Consider the following 21,083-nt stretch of genomic DNA (forward strand, 5'->3'; position numbering starts at 1 on the left):
TCCGTCTATAATGATTATCTAAAATCATTGCATTTTCTATAAACTTAAGAGAATATCGTATTCCAACATTTTTACTCACAGGGATATGTTCTCCAAAGTAGTTATCTAAAATACTGGTTTTCTAGAATAAAAATCTACGAAAACCTTCTTTTGTGTCCTCACTGAAACCCCCAAAATCGTATACGTATTTTCGTACATCTTTCAGACATTTTGATATCCACCCTTTCTTTTCCATGGTCCTTGTCTTCTCCATTGCTTTACCTTCTCAGGTTTACCATTACTTATTTATATAGTGTTGCCTTAAAACTGGATTTTTTAACTTGGGCCTAGAACCAGAACTGGGCATAGGGACCATTCAACCCCCTTGTACAAAAGTTAGAAAACCACGCAGGTGCTATATGAAGTAAAATCTATATGATTAGAAAGAAAGTTACGAGACAGGAAGTCAGAACGAAGGTAGCCCTGAAAAGATAATCATCTTAAGCAGGGTTAAAAGAATACCGTGATCTCAAGTTCCTGAAGATATTTTTCAAATCTTGGTTTATGATGTTCAAATTGGACAGGGAAATGCCTCTTCAGTTTGTGTGATGAGGATGTTGATTGGCACTCATTATGTTTCAATATTCATCTGAACTGACGGTCAACAGGCATGTTTTGACTACAATATTTTAATGGTAAAATGAATGCTCTGACATTTTTAAAGAATATATAAATACATAAAACCGAACTCGAACTCCACAGAGAGCTGCTTAGATCTTATCATTTAAATAAATAGGAGACGGGTCTTTTCTCCTATATTTACATTACAAATTTTATTTAACTGATATCCACCTATTTATCCAAAAAAAATATTCATTAAACAAATAAATAAATAAATAAGAAGACAGGCAAGGTATTATTTTGAACTGTTTTTTTTTTTTTTTCAACCTCGAATGACATTCACTACGTATGAAATCTCAAAGCATTGAGCTATCTATCTATTGGAAACGTCCTTGCCTGGCAATCTATTGGACAAGAATTCGGATTTGAAAAACGGTGGTAGTCATCAGGGAATCCTAAAGCGTTGCGAGTTGGGAAAGATTATTATGGCTATGAAAATACACAATATATATATATATATATATATATATATATATATATATATATATATACTGTATATATATATATGTATATATACATATTTATATATATATGTATATATATATTCATATATGTATATATTCATATTTATATATATATATTATATATATATATATATGTATATATTCATATATATATATATATATATATATATATATATATATATATATATATATATAATTTATATATATATTTATATGTAAATATATATATATATATATATATATATAATTCATATATATATGTATATATATATTTATATATATAATTCATATATATATATGCATATATATATTTATATATATATATATATGTGTGTGTATATGTAATAGTTAGAATAGTAATATTACATGTTTAAAACAAATGACGTAATATGTCATGTTGGTTGGAAGAGCTAACCGTGAGATTTGCTATGGTCAACTCAAATTGTAAGCAGGATGTAAGATGCTGAGTTGCCATTCTTTCTTAGTGTCAACACATTGTCTCTTCGTGTGAAAGTTTGTGACGTCACCGGATGCAGGTGTCTTCCGATTCCGTCACTTAGCCAAATTAAAGCAAGTGTACGATATTTGGGATATCAGTAATTTATTCAGTTCATATCTAAACTTCACCAGAATTGGTCATGTGGACCAACACAGCTTCCTCCAGTGATGGAGATGTTTAACTCAGTTGTTTATTCACAATAAAACTTAAAAACCACTAAGATGTGTTCAATAAACCATTTAAATACATCTGAAAACAACTCATACTCAAATGTGTGCTTAAGACAGTAGCACACCAATAAATGGTGGCAGCGGTTAAACTCAAAGGCAGCGGTTAAACTCAAAGACAGCGGTTAAACTCAAAGACAGCGATTAAACTCTAAGGCAGCGATTAAACTCTAAGAATTAGAGAAATATCTTCAAGACTTCAAAATAAATAGCTGTAAAACCAGAGATATATCTTCAAGACTTCAACATAAAAGCTGTAAAACCAGAGAATGATCTTCAAGACTTCAAAATAAAACTATCTACAAGAATCTACAATTTTGACTAAGTCCAACGGAAATGCTAACACCAACATATGTTAGTATACAAATAGAATCTTCAATCAACATCCTAGGAAACCCAAGGACTGGCGTTCAACAATTGCAAAACATATCCAGGAAGAACTACATTCTACAAGAAACTAGAACGAGACATCGCTAACAAAACATCAAGAGAGAGAGAGAGAGAGAGACGACGAGTCGACTTCATATAAAGCTAAGTACAGAGATTTTGTATTCATTTCAGTTTGGGCAGTGAAGTGTAGTTATCACAAGTCGTTAGTCAATTATTACTGGGGTGAGTGAATTCCTAAACTTTGTTATAAGAAACTCCGAATTCTCATTTAGAATTTTTTCTTTCTTTGTGCTAATTCCTTTTTCTTTCATAAACTCTTGGGGGGAAATGTATTGGGATTAGTAACATTGTTGGGGGAATTTTATAATACATATGCGTTTACGCAGTGGGCGTCTGTACTCATATAGATATTTTGATAGGATTGAAAGGGGTCAAAGAGATAGAAAAAAAAAGAATACAGCAGTCATGGCTCCTCCTGTCAGCCCTACCCCTGGACCTAGTGGTGTAGGCCAGGCTAATCCTCCTCCAATTGTGACGCTTGTAAATGCCAGGTCAGCAATCCTTCCTTTTCAAGGCCGTGTCAACGGGTTCTTGCCACAAAATGTGGAGTCATGGATTTCATCCGTTGATGCCCATTTAAATGCCAAACAAATCGTAGATCCTTTTGTACAATTACAAGAAGCTAAAAGTTTTATAGATTTTTCTAAGGGGGATGCGAGTGCGTATTTAAGAGGTGTTTCATTTCAGGAAGCAGTTACTTGGGATGATTTCAAAGTTAGGTTACGCGCGATCTATGGGGGTGAGGAAGCTTTGGATGTAGTGTTAACGTTACGAAATACACTTAATCAAGCCACTATGAATCGGCTTAATGTTGTTGAGAGAGCAGCTCTCATAGCTGATAGGCTTAACGAATATCAGGACATTTTAGGTAATTCCACTTGGGTTACTAACGATAATATCTCCGTGAAAGATTTTTTACGATTAATGTATTTAACTTGCATGACACTTATGTTGCCTGAAGCTTTAGTGCGGTGCTTTGATAAGAAGTTAATGCCTGCAAGTACGGAATTGGATGTCTATAAACAGATAAAGAAACACATGTCCAAGTGTCCAGATCTCGATCCCGTGTTAACTCAAGTTTTTGCTAAGAATGAAACAAAACCACAAACAGTGAACGTAATTAATAATCCAGTAGCGGGAGTGACGTGTTACAACTGCAAACGTCAAGGTCACATAAGCGCAGACTGTAGAACGAAATTTTGTTCAGTTCACAACACAGGATCACATTCTTATAGTCAATGTTACGCGCGTAAGACACAACAATATCCTAGAAATACACAGTCAATTCCACAGTCAGTTCCATATGGAAATAAAAAGAAAAATCCTCATTTTAACAATAAGAAGAAACAACAAAATGTCAAAGCAGTTCAGAGTCCGAAACAAACAAACACTTCTTCAAATATCGCTGAGCCTGGGCCGTCAAACCAGACCTCGCAAAGTCAGCCTAATTTTCAGAATGTGCAGAGCAAAGCAAATACCACATAGTTAACTCTAGAGGGGAAGAGAGTGATGTTGGGTCAAGGTCATTTATGTCAACATCAATAGTATTGAATAATCAATTTAATGTTTTATCAGATAATTGTGAGACAATAGATTTTCCTATGAAACACACGGCCGAATTAAGTGAAACAGTGCATGCTCCCGTAGATTTGCAACGAATTCATACAATAATAAGCCAAAATGAGTTACGGCCAACCTTATATGCTGTAAATTTAGAACACAAATCCTTTACGTTATTTTTTGACTCTGGTAGTCCACGTAATATTATGGATTTGAAGACGCATCATTTGTTGTTTTCGAACTTTCCGATTGAAAAATCAGGAATCAGACTTTCAGGTATAGGAAATAATGAATTGAACGTCATAGGCATAACTCATATTCAGTTCAGAGTCGGTAATCGCACGTTTGCCGATACATTTGTTGTTGTGAAAAACATTAGTATGTATCCAGCTGTAATTATAGGATACCCATCTATGGGAAATCAAAACATTATCTTAGCTCCTGCAAAGCACGGCGTGTATATCAAAGGGAAATTCTATAAGTCTTCTAATACTTTAAAGTCAGTTTTGGATAAAAAGGAGACGACAAATGTAACCGTAACGTACGTTGAAGAACCAATAACTTGTCTCACTAATAAAGAAATAATATACGCGACCCAGCAGAATTCTCGTTCACCCGTAATATCATCTTGCACGCAATATATCGAACCAAACATACCTTCGAATTTAATAGTGCAAATAAAGAAAACACTACCGGGATCTGAAATATTAATCCTTTCCGATACTTTGAAAACCAACGGATTGTCTGTCACACAAGCTATTTATACAGTAGGCTCACATCAGCAATGTAATATCGAAGTCTGTAATCATTTAAATAACACTTTAGTAATTCACAGAAATCAACATATCTTGGATGTAGAAGTTTATAAACATCGTATTCTTACCGTTGCTGAAATCAATCACTCTCAATCAGTTGCGGATGAATCCCTTTTACGATCTATTAAAAATAAAATCAGTAAGGACATTCAAGACGAAGAAATTCAGCAGAAAATTTTTGAACTTTTAAATAAATATACAGATGTCTTTTCCACTACGGATGGATCCTTAGGAAAAACAGATGTGATCGAGCATCAAATAAGGTTAAAAGACAAACAGAAAATTATATATGTACCCTCGTACAGACTCCCTATGAAATTCCAGAATGAAATAAATGATGAAGTAGGTAAAATGTTAGAGGAAGGAGTCATTAGAAAATCAAATAGCCCTTATAATTTTCCTTTAATAGTTGTACCGAAAAAAGATCGAACATGGCGTATCTGCGTCGACTTTCGTCGTCTAAACGAGGAAACGATCCCTGATCGATTCCCAGTGCCATGTACTGACGATATTTTGTCTTTATTAGGTCAGAATAAATATTTTACCAGTTTGGACTTACTTAAAGGCTTTCACCAGATATCATTAGAAGAAGATAGTATCCCATACACAGCCTTCAGCACAGCCAGGGGACATTATGAATTTTTACGGATGCCTTTTGGTTTACGTTGTGCTCCTATAACATTTACAAGAATGATTAACATAGTGTTTGGAGACTTGTTAGGGGATATATTGCATGCCTATATGGATGATCTTGTAATCTTTTCCAACACCTTAGAGGAACATCTACGTAAGTTAGAACTAGTACTACAGAGATTAAGACAACATAACTTAAGGGTAAAGATTAGTAAGTGTGAATTTTTCAAAACAGAATTAATATATTTGGGTTTCATGGTGTCAAGCCAAGGTCTTAAAGTAGTCCATGATAAGGTGTCGGCTATACGTAATTTTCCCATACCTACTAATGTCAAGGGAATACAGCAATTTCTGGGTTGTAGTGGATATTACAGGCGTTTTATACGCAACTATTCAATAATAGCCGCTCCTTTAACTGATCTTACGAAGAAGGGCGTAGATTTCATATGGTCTGAGCAACATCAACAGGCGTTTAATACTTTGAAAGATGAACTGTGTAGTTCTCCTATCTTAAAATTTCCTGACTTCGGTAAGGAATTCTTCATTGCAACAGACGCCTCAGACTTAGGAGTAGGAGGGGTATTGCTTCAGCAATATGATAAACAGTTTTTCCCGATAGCTTTCTATTCTCGAAAATTGAGAACTTCCGAAAGTAAGTATGCAGTAATAGACAAGGAAGGACTAGCTATTGTTAATTCGCTAGTGCATTTTAAGTTCATAATTTACGGTTATCCCGTTAAGGTTCTTACTGACCATAAACCACTAACAGAGTTCTTTAAAGGCTTCAATCACAGCCCTAAACGAACTCGGTGGCATTTAATCATTCAAGATTTTGGCGCAAGAATCGGGTATTTACCTGGGAAAGCAAATATCATTGCGGATGCATTATCACGCAACCCCGTGTCATCTTGTACGGAGTCTTTAGCTGAATTAATAGATATATCAACATCCATGCCTATTGTAAAAACAATATCTGAACAAGAAGATTAGGCTGGAGTGCTGAATTGTTACAGACTGAGCAAAGAAAAGATCAGAAAATAGAAACAATTATAAATGCTTTGAAAGGCAATCATAAAGAAAAAGAATATATAAAGTATAAGCAGCAGAATTATGTAATCAAAGATAATATTCTGTGTAGGACTGTGACAAGGAAAACCCGCAATACACCACATGTAACTAACGACCAGGTAGTAGTACCAAACTCACTTGTTTCCACTGTCCTGAATTGGTTGCATTCAAATCCATTACATGGACACCCTGGGTTCTCATTAATGTCACAGAAAGCCAAATCATTGTTTTATTGGCATACAATGCTTACAGATATAAAAAGACACATAGCTAATTGTCGCACATGTCAGGAAAACAAAGGGCATACGAAAACACCTGTCAGCTTAGGAGCTTATCCTGTTCCCAATCAACCCTTTGAAAGAATACATTTAGATTTGTTAACAGGATTTTACGAGTCAGACAGAGGAAATAAGCACCTCTTAGTAATTATAGATGCTTTAACTTGATATACAGAACTAATAGCGCTTAAAACTAAAACTGCGATTGAATGCGCTAGGAAGTTTTACGAGTGTTACATTTGTAAACATGGAATTCCACACATGATAATCTCAGACTCGGGTGGTGAATTTAATAATCACTTTCTTACCTCATTGTGTGAATTCCTCAACATAAAGAAGGTCAATACCATGATATATCACCCAGAGTCGAATGGGCTAGTGGAAAGAGCAAATAGGAAGATATTAAATATATTGAGGGTAACACTAGGGGGATCAGACCCCAACTGGGATATTGCAATACCGGCGGCACTGAGTACTCTGAATCATTCATATCATATATCAATTAAAATGTCACCGCATGAAGCATTGTATGGTACCCCAGTTAGAACACCTTTCCATGTATTAACGCCTACAACTAATATATCAAATCCTTTAAAAGAATGTATAAATGCAAGTATAAGTCGATATGATATCCTTCGAAAGAATTTAGAAGAATCACAAATCATAATGAAAAGGAATCATGATAAAATAGCGAAACCAACTAAAACATATACCGTGGGTGATAACATCTATATTCAAATCAATGTCAGAAAAGGGCTCAACTATAAACTAACACCTAAGTTTGAAGGCCCATTTAACATTTTGGAAACATTAACGGCCAATAGGTTTAGAATTCAAAACGTAGCCCAACCCACGGATGAGAGAATAGTACCATTGTCTCACATAAGAAATTAAAAAGAAGTGAGGAAAAATTTTAATTTTTGTGACTAAAAGTTTTCTTTTTAATACAGGAGTAATTACATATATTTTTTCTCGTTACAGGTTTCCAAGATGAATTTTTTGTTGTTGGGAGTGATATTGTTCGCTCAGACATTTTTTTCGTATGGGATGAGTTCTAAGACTAAGAATATATATTTTAAATATGGAAATATAGTTGAAAGACAAGAAGACATTTTTATTACATCAACCAACGTAATTGTCGAAGTGCATATGCAAGCAATTTTTCTTCAAGAGAATGATGTCACTAGCTTAAGAACCGCCATTTCAAGGTTTTCTGCATCATTGGATGAGTTGCATAGGAGACATTTTCATTTGACTACTAAGAGTTTGCTTGGATCAACATTAAAAGTTGCAGAGATGCTATCTGATGACTTGAAAAATAAGACTGGAGAGACAGGATCTTTGGCTTATGACCTTTTGATGTGGACTGTAGGACACGAACAAAAAGAAAGACGGAATCCGTTCATTTATGCTGCATTAAGCATCTTTGGGTCTGTTGCAAGTTTAGGTTTAGGACTTTCCAATCGTCTTAAAATTAGTAATCAAAATAAGAAAATTGAGTTCTTGACTCATAAAGATGAATTGATTATGTCAGAACTAAGGGATCAGTTAGCTTCAATCAATAAAATTATGAATTTGTTAAATGAACATTCAGATAATATCGTTCAAATTATGGAAGTACAGGATTTGTTAGCAACATTAACGTATTATGATTCAAAGATAGATCACATACATAACAGAATTGCACATTTCATTGAGAAATCCAAGGATTATGTAGAAGCTATCACGTTAGCAACTAAAGGTGTATTGTCGCCCCATTTGTTGCCTATACGTTACTTAAAATTAGTTCTGGAGAACACTAGGGATAAACTAGGCTATGTTCCTTTGTTAGACGAACATAGGTTAGAATTTTATTACAGCCTAATTACAGTAAACATAGATAATAACAAGATTAGGATTACAATTCCCTTTGATTCTTCTGATGCCTGGCAATCTTACAGGATATCACCATTTCAGACTTTCATGACGAATCACTCAAATCCAGTAATATCCAGTTTGACAGGACACGTATTGATTTCTCCAGACAAGGAAACATATACGGTCATTAAAGACTTAAATCAATTAACTCACTGTTCAGACGCAATGGATAGAAAAATATGTACAGCTGACTCATTTGAATTCCGTAAAAACTTGATGGATTCATGCGAGTTAGGTATAGTGCTAGACGGTGCTCTCTCCCATACAAGTGAAAATTGTCTGGATAGGCTTTATCCCTTTGACAATAAAGAATTCAATTGCAGACTAAATAATGGCTCGTGGATACGATACGACAAGGACGGCTTCAATGTATCATGCCCTGACGGATCCACATCCTTCAACAACATCTTCGTCGCAGCAGATGGCTGTATCGGGACTTCCCCGAATTCCATGGTGACTGGCCTACGGACAATCATCAGAGAACGAGCTTACTTCGCGAACTTCACGTGGACCTCTACAATGCCCGCACTTCCTCTCCCCTATAAAGGAAGTGTGGCAAAACGCTTAATGAAACTTACCGAAAAGGACCACCTGTCACTGACTTACAAAGAGATTCTTCACCCTATATTACTAGCTGGTTTTTGTGTAACGGTGTTAATTTTTATCGCCGTGAACATCCTTGTTTGGCGTAGGTTACATACAGCAAGCAGCTACAAAGGAACGAGTTGAATAGCCCTGACAATACCCCCTACCTGATCCAATTCAAAGCTGTATGAGTGGCCACCTCATTCGCTAAGGGAGTAATTTGTCAGGATGATGTTTGTATGAAAAGCTGATTAGTACGCTAGTAATATGTAATTAAAGAAATTCTCTACATTTGCATTGTTAAAAATACATTTAAAATAACATTTAAAAAAATAAATAAAATAAAAAAGGATATAAATCATTTTTTTCTCTCGGCATCTAATAAAAATATATAAGCCGGAATGTTAAAAAAGAAAAGAGAAAAAAAAAAAAAAAAAAAAATATAAGATATATAACAGAATCTATGGGCATCTAATAAAATGTATCAGCCCTATATATATATATAAATATACATATATATGTACGAAACCGTGGTACGTGTACGTACCAGGAATTCGTATTTGTGCACTAAAAATTGAGTATCTTGTTTCTGACAAAGGTAACAATTATTCTTTATCAAGTTACCGAATCATTTGTAAGTCAGAATTTGTTTTGTTTTTTGGTACCATGTAATCATTTGCTAGCAATGTACCATATATATGATCTTGGTTTTATCATGCATTTTTCTTTTTGCTTTGGTAATATCTTTTTTGTATGCATTATTGTTATTATTTTTGATGTGCCTATTTGGACATTCGTCCTCAGTTGGATATAGCTAGTTTTGAACAAAGAATGATACGTATGTCCAGTCACACCTAATAACCATGTTTCGGCTTGTTGTTAAATTTTTGTAAAAAAATTGAGATAGCTGGCCGAGCTTATGTAATAGTTAGAATAGTAATATTACATGTTTAAAACAAATGACGTAATATGTCATGTTGGTTGGAAGAGCTAACCGTGAGATTTGCTATGGTCAACTCAAATTGTAAGCAGGATGTAAGATGCTGAGTTGCCATTCTTTCTTAGTGTCAACACATTGTCTCTTCGTGTGAAAGTTTGTGACGTCACCGGATGCAGGTGTCTTCCGATTCCGTCACTTAGCCAAATTAAAGCAAGTGTACGATATTTGGGATATCAGTAATTTATTCAGTTCATATCTAAACTTCACCAGAAGTGGTCATGTGGACCAACACAGCTTCCTCCAGTGATGGAGATGTTTAACTCAGTTGTTTATTCACAATAAAACTTAAAAACCACTAAGATGTGTTCAATAAACCATTTAAATACATCTGAAAACAACTCATACTCAAATGTGTGCTTAAGACAGTAGCACACCAATATATATATATACATATATATATATATATATATATATATATATATATATATATATATATATATACACACACACATATATATATATATATATATATATATATATATATATATATATATAGTATATATATATATATTTATATATATATACATTTATATATTCATATATATATATATATATATATATATATATATATATATATATATATATGTATATATATATATATTCCTGGGTGGGGATACCTTAATGCGTTGAAAGGGTTTGCGTATCGCCGTTATCAACAGTTATAGTCTACTATTAAGGGTCACCCATACTAGGTTGATTTGCTGTGTGATCAGACGAAAATCTTCCACTAACCCAATCCGCAATTGTCAGCATGGTGGTAAAACTGACCAAACCCCAGGCATGAATTGACATGACTGAGACCTTTGTCCTGCAGTGGACTAAAAACGACAGCATTTGTTGTATATATATATATATATATATATATATATATATATATATATATATATATATATACAGCATTTGTTGTATATATATATATATATATATATATATATATATATATATATATATATATATATATATATATTATTCGACTTGGCTTTATTAGCATATATTTTAATATATTCTGCCCTTTGTACTGAATAATGTCTTCAAGAAATTCCTTTTTAGTCATTTCATAGGAATTATGTTCCATCAATTGAGCATTATCAATAAGAGTTTTGCATTAAGTTAATGAAATTACTGTGTCATCACAGATTTTTGTATTTATTAAATGCTATGCCATCGACAAACACCAATAACCAATAAAGCTTTCTAGATAAAACCCTAAGAAACAGACGTATCAGATCACTAAAAAATGCATGGACAACATTCTCTTAACAGATATGTACAAAATCTCTAACACCATTATCATACTGTACAGTCTTAAAAAAAGGTTTTGTGATTAACAAAGACAAGCACGGGATCAGTTTAAACAAATCTTGGTTGCCTTAAATTGCTTTATTCTGATGAAAGAGCATCCAATGAGTATTTAAATTTATATTATATAAAAAAGATAGTTTTATATGTTATACATTCACTTTAAGATTTATCAGCGCTTTAGTAGAATCCTACTTACCGTGAAATGTACGTCACCTTTTGAAAATATGCTGTTAAATACCTTAAACAGTTCGATTTGGAACGTAAACTAACGAGAATCATTAAGGTTTAAACTTTAAAGGTCGATCATCAATGGTAGAAGCAAAGGACAGTGACGATGCCTTAGAGACTGACCATATTTAAGAGTACATATAATCAACGCTCATAGCTCCGTATCACACAAGCATGTTATCCAATCTAGAGCCAAACAACAGTAATGATGATTTAGCAGCTAGACTTAGGCTATAGGCTCCCCAGAATATAACACCCCATAGGGATGCTTAGGTTACAGACAGAAGAACTATGACGCTTGGGAGACCTCGAATCCCAGTCCATCAGATCACCAGGCAGGAAAGTTTCCAATAAGCTACCACAACCCTTAACGAAGAGACCTTTCATTCTTGGCAACAATGTCTTTGAAAAACCCATGCCAGCTTCTCGGAAAGGAGTAAGAAAAACCCATGCCAGCTTCTCGGAAAGGAGTAAGAAGTTTCTTTGTAACAAAAGTTTTGACGGCAAAATTCATAGACTTTCTGTGAACGCATACCTGAACGGAAAGAGGAGCAATGGAGCAATGGTCCCCAGGAGAAAACTTTGTTAATTAAGAAGACAAACTTTTCCAAAGACTAAGAAAAAACATGACACTAGATTAGAAAAGTAATTTGACGGAGTAATTAAATGTTTTTTTTTTCCCATTCATTACTATCCTGATGACATGTTCAACTTTAACAGCTTAAGTCATGGTTTTCCAGTAAAATACACGACCAAACACGAGTACATTTCTGTTTGTTTTTCTAGTTAATCTCTTGAGGATGAAACTTCCCCAAAGGAAATGACGCATTAATAAAATCCCCATCTTAAACAATGATAGCAAAATTCTGATCCAATTTGCATAAGTAAAAATGTGCTTGCTAAATCTTATCAAAAATAAATAAACAAAACTTTCAAATTTGTCTAATTCTTAAGAATGAGCATTGAATTCAAATTTTAATCATGATGAATATGCCAACTGCTTACAAAATTCAATACAATTTGGTGGAACAGTAGAAACCAAAAATTGTACATAATAATGAATATACGCAAATGGCTAATAAATTCTAAAACAAGACAATGGAATACAAATTTCTAGATAAAAACTCTTGTACTACAAAGAAAAATTAACATACAGTGTATGAGTGTGTGTATAAGGAGGTCTCTGTGAAAATTTTAAAACGATCTGATATTTACTTTCAATTTTATTTTGGAAAAATCGAAATCTGGCTTTAAAAATGCTACTAATAGTTTGCATTACTTTTGCTCAGTAATTCAACCTTTAAAAAATACCATATTTCAAAATCACCTTAGGTGAATGCTTACACTAATGAACAAAATGGAAAGGAAGATAGCGCAGATGATTAAACTAGCTATGCTCAAAAAGCAATCAAAGATCGGTTCAGCTACTTCAGAAAGAGAGAGAGAGAGAGAGAGAGAGAGAGAGAGAGAGAGAGAGAGAGAGAGAGAGAGAGAGAGAGAGAGAGAGAGAGACATCTAATTTATTCTAAAAGGCTCAGGAGGGAGGACTAATTTCTTCCTTTAGAGAAAGCAAAATTCCTGGAAGATCTAATTAAGAAGAATCTATTCAGGTAACATGATTTATTGACAGAGAGAGAGAGAGAGAGAGAGAGAGAGAGAGAGAGAGAGAGAGAGAGAGAGAGAGAGAGAGACTGAAAATCGATAGAATATGAAAACTTAGGACGAATAAATATTACTTAACGTTAAAGTTAAGTAGTGGTTTACAAAATTAAAAAAAAGGTAACTTGTAAATGAATAGCCACTCTATTGCAAGAAATTTCTTTTATTAAATAAAACTCTTATAACATAATAATTCATTTTGATAGAGTAATAACATTAATGCTTAAAAAATTACTTGATTTATAATATCACTTGAAAGAAACATTCGTAGAGGCAGGCATAGAGACATGACACACCACCACACCAGGTAACCGATTGGAATCTGGAGATATCAGTAGGCAGGAATAGCAAGAAAAACTAGAAGGGCACTCAGTAGAGCGCAGACCTCCGCCGCGGCAGCTTATTTCTCGACCTTTTGCTTAACCTTGACCTTAACATTTATTATTTTGCGTGGATTTTCATATACTTGAATATGAACCAAGTTTGAAGTCTCTGTGACAACGATGTCTAAACTTAGGCTGATTACGTGAATTGGACGTTTTATTTCACCGGGACCTTGACCTTCCAAATTTAAAATTTTCCAGCTTTTTAAATAACACTTAATCCCTGCAACTTTCATTACTCTACGATTAAAATTGTGGCCAGAAAGCTGTTCACAAACTAACAAACACACAGACAGGGGTTAATCACAACTTTCTTCCATTTTTGTTGACGGAGGTAATAAAAAAAATGTGTTCATCCCTCTATCTGAACATTTGCTGTTGTGAAGATCCATCTTCGACTTCTGTTTGTAAAGTGTCTAAGGCACATATGATTAATCTCAAAACCTTCCACCTATTTTTCTTATATGAAAAAGACATTATTTCGAACAAGTACAAATCAGGCGATAGCACAAAAGACTAATATTATTGTAAACAAATCTCAATCCTGTAAACGTTTACTAGTGTACGTAAATGTTTATTTCAAGTACTTTGAATACAAATACTTGCTTAATGGGAAGTCATAGGGTACTTACAATGTGTTTGAGAAAACTTTGAAACTCACTTTCAAATCGAAATTGATAATGGATACGAATTCATAATTCTTAAAATTAATTTCAAAGCCTCCTTTAACATGGATCACCAATATCTATTTTCAATATGCATAATTCAATGATTTATCGGTGACAGGAGTTTAAACGGAGCCTGTAGCTATCTATTCTAATGTTCGACAGGGTAGTGTGTTGGGACTTCCCTAGTTTTAAAATTTTTCTTAAAAAAACATAATGCTTGGACTTATGACAACATAAATCAACCACCAATCAGTGTAACTCTTGATGCAATTATCTAAAGGAAATTACCGATTGGTGCACTCAATGAAATATAATGCTCAAATATAGTAAAATAAATAGTAGTAGTAGTAGTAGTAGTAGTAGTGCGTAAAACCTCAAGTTATGTATGTAGGTTTATGCACATTATTCCAGTCTACTATCTTTATGAAAAACTCAAATCCCATTCAACATGAAAAAAAAGACTAGGTAAATGTAATAAAACTCACAGTATCATATTATTTAAAATAAAAATAAAAATTCTACGGTTCCCAGTTTAAAAATTAACAACTTAGCTTAATGCAAAACAGAATGTTACTTAGAGGAAGCGTAAAAACACATGCCATTTTTTTTTTCATTTTTTTTATTTCATCCTTTCTTTCTCTATTAATCCTAGTTATTTTCTTGTATCAGGTTAAAAACTGTTATAGCGTGTGAAAGCGTAAGATCCAGGTGTGGTTACTCCACATCAGAGAAGTCAATCAGTGTTGGTCTATAAGATGCAGTATTACCTACTCTTTCTTCAGTGACAAACCAAACTGACTCTTATAATGATACCGATTTAGTCTCATTATATAGGACAGCATGGGAGAGAGATGTACTGCTTTGAACCTTCAAGAAGATAACAAGAGGCCTATCTTGTTGGCCTTAGGCGTTTCATAGTTGTTAAGAGGGCTACGCCTAGAAAATGTCAGGCGTGAATGAACCCGTGAATTATACACACATACAAAAGCACATCAGGTTGTCATGGCAACAACCTACAGCGTCATGTTACCTTATTGAAGGACGACGATTTACGGCTTAGAAGCAGCAGAAATTGGAAACGGATAAAAAAATGTGTAAAATTGCGGATTTGTCACAGAATATCTTCCCGATCATTGCACCCGTGAGTGCCAACATTTAACTTACTTAACGATTTGGCACTCATGCCCCAGGTCCGTTTTGGGGATATTTTACTTAACTCATCTTAGCATAAAAATTGCGAGATAGGACTTTACAGCATTTATCATCGTAGAGCTAAGTAAATTTCCTCGACCTAAGATCTATGTCTACCGTTGACTCTAGAGCTTTCAAATATGCGGCCCCAAGACCATACAAGCAGCCCCCCCCCCACCCACCCCACCCTCCAGACGGAAGATATTAAGGCTTTCAAAGAAGAAACATAAGACTTTCTTGTTTTCTGCGTGGCTTCATAAATGTGGAATACGTACTGTTATTTAAATATATATGCCTGAATACGACAAACATAATTTAAGTCCTGTTTCAATGTTATAAGACCACAAAACAGCCCTTAAAGTGAAGTAAATAGAGAAAATAAACTGCCTCTAATGACTCTCAAAAGGTTAATGTCTTGGCCCACACCCAGCATCAGTATCAACGGAAATCAGTTCCTGATAGGCCAACAAATAAAAAATGAGCAGAGGGGGAATCAATAATGCAACATCCAACGTGATGGCTAGCAGCACTATTCCCATAGGATACTCGGATGCTATACTGTATTTTGTGAAATTATTATTATTATTATTATTATTATTATTATTATTATTATTATTATTATTATTATTATTATTATTACTTGCTAAGCTACAACCCTAGTTGGAAAAGCAGGATACTATAACCCCAGGGGCTACAACAGGGAAAATAACCCGTTGAGGAATGGAAACAAGGAAAAATAAAATAATCTAAGAACAGTAACATTAAAATTAATATTTCCTATACAAACTATAAAAACTTTAACAAAATAAAAGGAAGAGAAATAAGATAGAATAGTGTGTCCGAGTGTACAAAGATATTCTAATTTATTTTGATGTACTGTATATCTGATCAAGATCAAAAAGGTGGTCAGATTTTAAAGGTTTGTATTTTTCATATCCTCTTTTGTCTACTTTTATCATTCAACATAGAGGGGCATATAGTCAGGCCATAGAGTTGCTGTAATGTATTGGAAACGTCCCTACCTGGTGATCTCTTGGACGGGGTTCGAGACCCGCTCAAACTCGATAGTTTCTAGTAGTGTCTGCAGCCTCACCATCCTTGTGAGCTAATGATGAGGGGTTTAGTGGCGCCTACTGGTCTATCAGCAGCAATAGCCTCGCCTTCCCTACTCCTAGCTTGATGGTCAGGGGGCTTGTGTACTGATGATATGTATATATTATTATTATTATTATTACTTGGTAAGCTACAACCCAAGTTGGAAAGCTAGATGATAATAAGCCCAGGGCTCCAACATGGAAAACGGCCCGGTGAGGAAAGGAAATAAATAAATAGATAGAATAGTGTGCCCGAGTGTAGCCTCAAGCAAGAGAACTCTAACCCAAGACAGTGGAATACCATGGTACGGAGGCTATGGCACTACCCAAGACTAACGAACAATGGTTTTATTTTAGGGTGTCCTTCTCCTAGAAGAGCTGCTTACGATAGGTAAAGTCTCTCTTCTACTATTACCCAAAGAAAGTAGCTACTGATCAATTACACTGCAGTAGTTAACCCCTTGAGTGAAGAAGAAATTTTCGTCTATCTAAGTGTTGTCCGGTGTATGAGGAAAGAGAAGAATGTGTAAAGAATACGCCAGACTATTCGGTGTATATGTAAGAAAAGAAAAAATGAGCCGTATTTAAAGAAGGATGCAATGTATTACTATGTGGCCAGTCGAAGGGTCCAATAATTCCCTAATCGTAATATCTCAATGGGTAGCTGGTGCCTTGGCCAACCTACTACCTGGTCAGTCGCAAGGACTTTGTCCTGTCCCTTGCTTTGCTTTGAAAGACCTTAAGGAACCGGGGAGTTGCACCAGTGAAGAGACTTCATCATGCTTCATGAATCTTCTCGGACGGTGGTCCTCTGTTAATGTAGCGTTTTATAATTATTCTGGATTTCCAACTTTAATTCCGTCTTAGCTGCGCTATTCTTCATCAAAAGAGTGTTTTTATGCTACTAAATACGTTTTAGTACCAAGATATGGTCATGATGGTTCATGTACCCATAATGTAACTGTATTCAATAACATTGTAATACACGTATATTATCTAAATATTCGTTCATTTTATTTTAATATTTAATATTTACAGTAAATTATATAAATACTTTTTGTTCATGCTTTAGCTAATGGAGCGGGAGCTGAAAGTTCTTCATCATGCAACTCTATTTACGATTGATGATTACCTTTATTTTAAGATTCATTATTCATCATAAGTTGTAAGCTGTAACTTCTTGAAAGACTCCAATTGCTGTCGTGAAGCTGAGAAACACCGAGAACCTTAATTTAACAAAGAAGGTAATTCAGAGTAAAACATGAACGCGTAGAGGCTAGCCTTTACTACAGGTAGTATTACAGCCTACTTGACGCCTATGTATATACATGCACCAATGGACCAGCCAGGAATATTGTCCAACCGTTGTACTGTAAAAGGAACCGAACATGATATCAATCACCTGATTTCGTGTCTTGGATTCACTCCTTTCAGGCCGAACCTAAGAATCTACTGTATATTGATCTGCAGAACATAAATTAGGAACGGTTATCAGACTCAATATACAACGAGGAGTTTTGACATCCCTTGCTGGCTATTACTTAATTCTTCGATTTTAGGTATATTGTTTTTATCTCATGGTTTCAGAACTGACTTGTAACTTTTATCATCTAAATAATTCCTTGAAAGGGTGTTTATTTTTTCTTCAAACAATATTAATTCCAGTTATCACTAATCTGGAGGGACTGTTACTCGTCTAACAGAGCATTCGACGCCACTCAACCTGGAAGTTTTGATGTCATAGTACTTAAAATCAATCAACTAAACAAATCTTTGACATCAGCAATATTCATGCTAATCTGATGTGCCATGGTTCCAAATTCGGAAGTAAAAGACATTTTCATGATTTGCTGCTTAAACAGTGGCAAAGTCTTCCTGTATTTTATGCATGAGAGTTTTTAACGCTATAGTGTCATATTAACGAGTCAAATTCCTTTGCTATTTATCATTTAAAGGAGAAACTCTTTTTTGATGCTGGTGCTGGGGAGGCTATTCAGCAGCGAGGTGTAACAGGGAAAACCTCCTTGTTGCACTTAAAGCAAAAGTAGAAAGATTGGACAGCAAGATTGAAGAAAGGAAGCTAGGATCGAGTGAAGAAAAAGACTACAGAGATGAGAATACTAGGGGGGGGGGGATATTGGTAGGTAATTGTTTACAACACCACGCTCTCCATTTACTTCAAAATAATGCAATCCTACAGTCCTCATCTTTTTGCACAGTAATTAGGTGATTATTTAAATTCTGGGAAAGCAATAATTACCAAGATATGTTGAGGAAGGGGGAAGGGGTTATAAAAGAAAATAGCTCGGTTTCCTCACTAAACGACTTGGAACCGACACGTCAAAACAACATAGTCGACCAAATAGAATTTGTGATACCAGCATACATAAACAGAAGTTCGTGATGCCAGCGTACATTTGATATACTGAATATTCAAAATATACTTAATTAAAAATTTATTAATTTACTCAAAAGTGTCTATAAAATATGCATTTTACAAATAGTGACACTTTTGAGTAATCACTCCATTTTTGGTTAAGTATATTTTGAATATACAGTATATCAAATGTACGCTGGCATCACGAACTTCTGTTTATGTACGCTGGCATCACGAATTCTTTTTGGTTGACTATGTTGACGTGTCAGTTCCAAGCTGTTTGGTGAGGAAACCGAGCTATTTTCTTTTTATAACCCCTTCCCCCTTCCTCAAGGTATCTTGGTAATTATTGCTTTCCCAGAATCTAAATAACCACCTAATTACTGTGCAAGAAGATGAGAAATGCAGGATTGCATTATTTTGGAGTAAATGGAGAGCGTGGTGTTGTAAACAATTACCAATGGGGGACACCATTGTTTGAAAGATGGAAAATGATGAAATAAGAAGAATGGCCGGTGAAGTGAAGATTACCGAGATGATTAGAGTGTCACCACTGAGATGTTGTGGGCACGTGTTAGGGATGGATGGTGGAGAGGGATTGAGGACGTTCGGGAGGAACTTGTATGAGGAAAAGATCAAGAGGGAGGCAGAGAATTAGATGTCGAAATAAGGTGAACGATGATATGGAGAGAAGAGGTTTGGTGGAAGAGGATGCCTTTAATCGAAGGTATTGGAAAGGGCGCATCAGGCCACCAACCCCTTAATGTAGGGATAACGGTGCAGAGTGGTTTCTGCTGGGGGAAGAAGGAACGCTACCAGGACCCTAAAGTAATGTCTTTAGTAGTGCCCTGATGACACTAAGTCCCCGAGGGCCATATAAATTGTGGATGTATTTCTGGGAAACTTTCAGAAAAGGTTGGCCTTGTAACTGGCAACAAGTGATAGGATTTTAGAGAGACAGGAATGTGTTTTTATTTCTGGGAAGGAGTGAATGACTCAATCTTGGCGGAGGTTTGCAGAAACTAGACAATTATGTCATATGTAAATACTTCAATTCGTGATTTTTAACTTTTGATTTCTACCTCTTACAATAACTTGAAAGGCCATTTGGCAACTGAATTCACTTGTTCAGTGCTTAACTTCTGAGAAGAAGAAAAAAAAAAACATTCAATCACGTGCTGACACTATTTCCTTGGCTCTCACTACTAAACCTACCTTGACTTTGTAAAGTGCATACATACCTTAACTTCACGCTTATCTGAACGTATGAAACTTTCTCCCGAAAAACTTTGTAAAAGAATTTTGTTCAAACGATCACACATGACAGCGTGTATACAAACTCGTTCAAGATGAAGGGCGAAAGATCTACATCGTCGAAATAAATGCAACCATATTTTTGATAAATGTAACTATTCCTCAACATAATCCTTTCAAGAGTAAATTGTATATAACCGCGTAAGCTGCAAAAGCAATTTTTGGTTCTTAAACTTGGAAGCCATTTCTATCAGGCAAAATATTCGAACAAATATTTATGACTGCCATATTTCATGGACTTACCCCAAAGCATCGCGAATAGATTTATATTGGTATTTATTCAGGACCGAAAATATGGTGGTGAGGTAACGATATATTATTTCATTGCTAAAATATTTTCATGTGAAAAAAGACGTAAAAATATTATTTTTATAGGTTTCATACAGATAACAGCCAATCTGTCTGGTGGGAAGTATTATCGACTCTTCTTTTCTGAGTGATAATTGATCAGATTTTTGTGTGCAGATATCCATACAACAAATAACTCGATACCCTTAACTAGTCCAAACCCGAAGAAAATAAGTTTTTCATTGTCTATTGCTAGAACAAATCACTTTGGTTCTAATTTTGATTTAGCGTGACTATCTACGACATCCTTCTTTTAAACTTTGTATTGAAGACTTAATTATAATTCCAATCTCTTAGATGATTTTGAAATTAAATTCAGGATTTCTTATAAAGATATTCAAGAGGAAAATTATCTGAGATTCT

The sequence above is a fragment of the Palaemon carinicauda genome, chromosome 24, assembly GCF_036898095.1.
Source record: "Palaemon carinicauda isolate YSFRI2023 chromosome 24, ASM3689809v2, whole genome shotgun sequence".
NCBI classification, from domain to species: domain Eukaryota; kingdom Metazoa; phylum Arthropoda; class Malacostraca; order Decapoda; family Palaemonidae; genus Palaemon; species Palaemon carinicauda.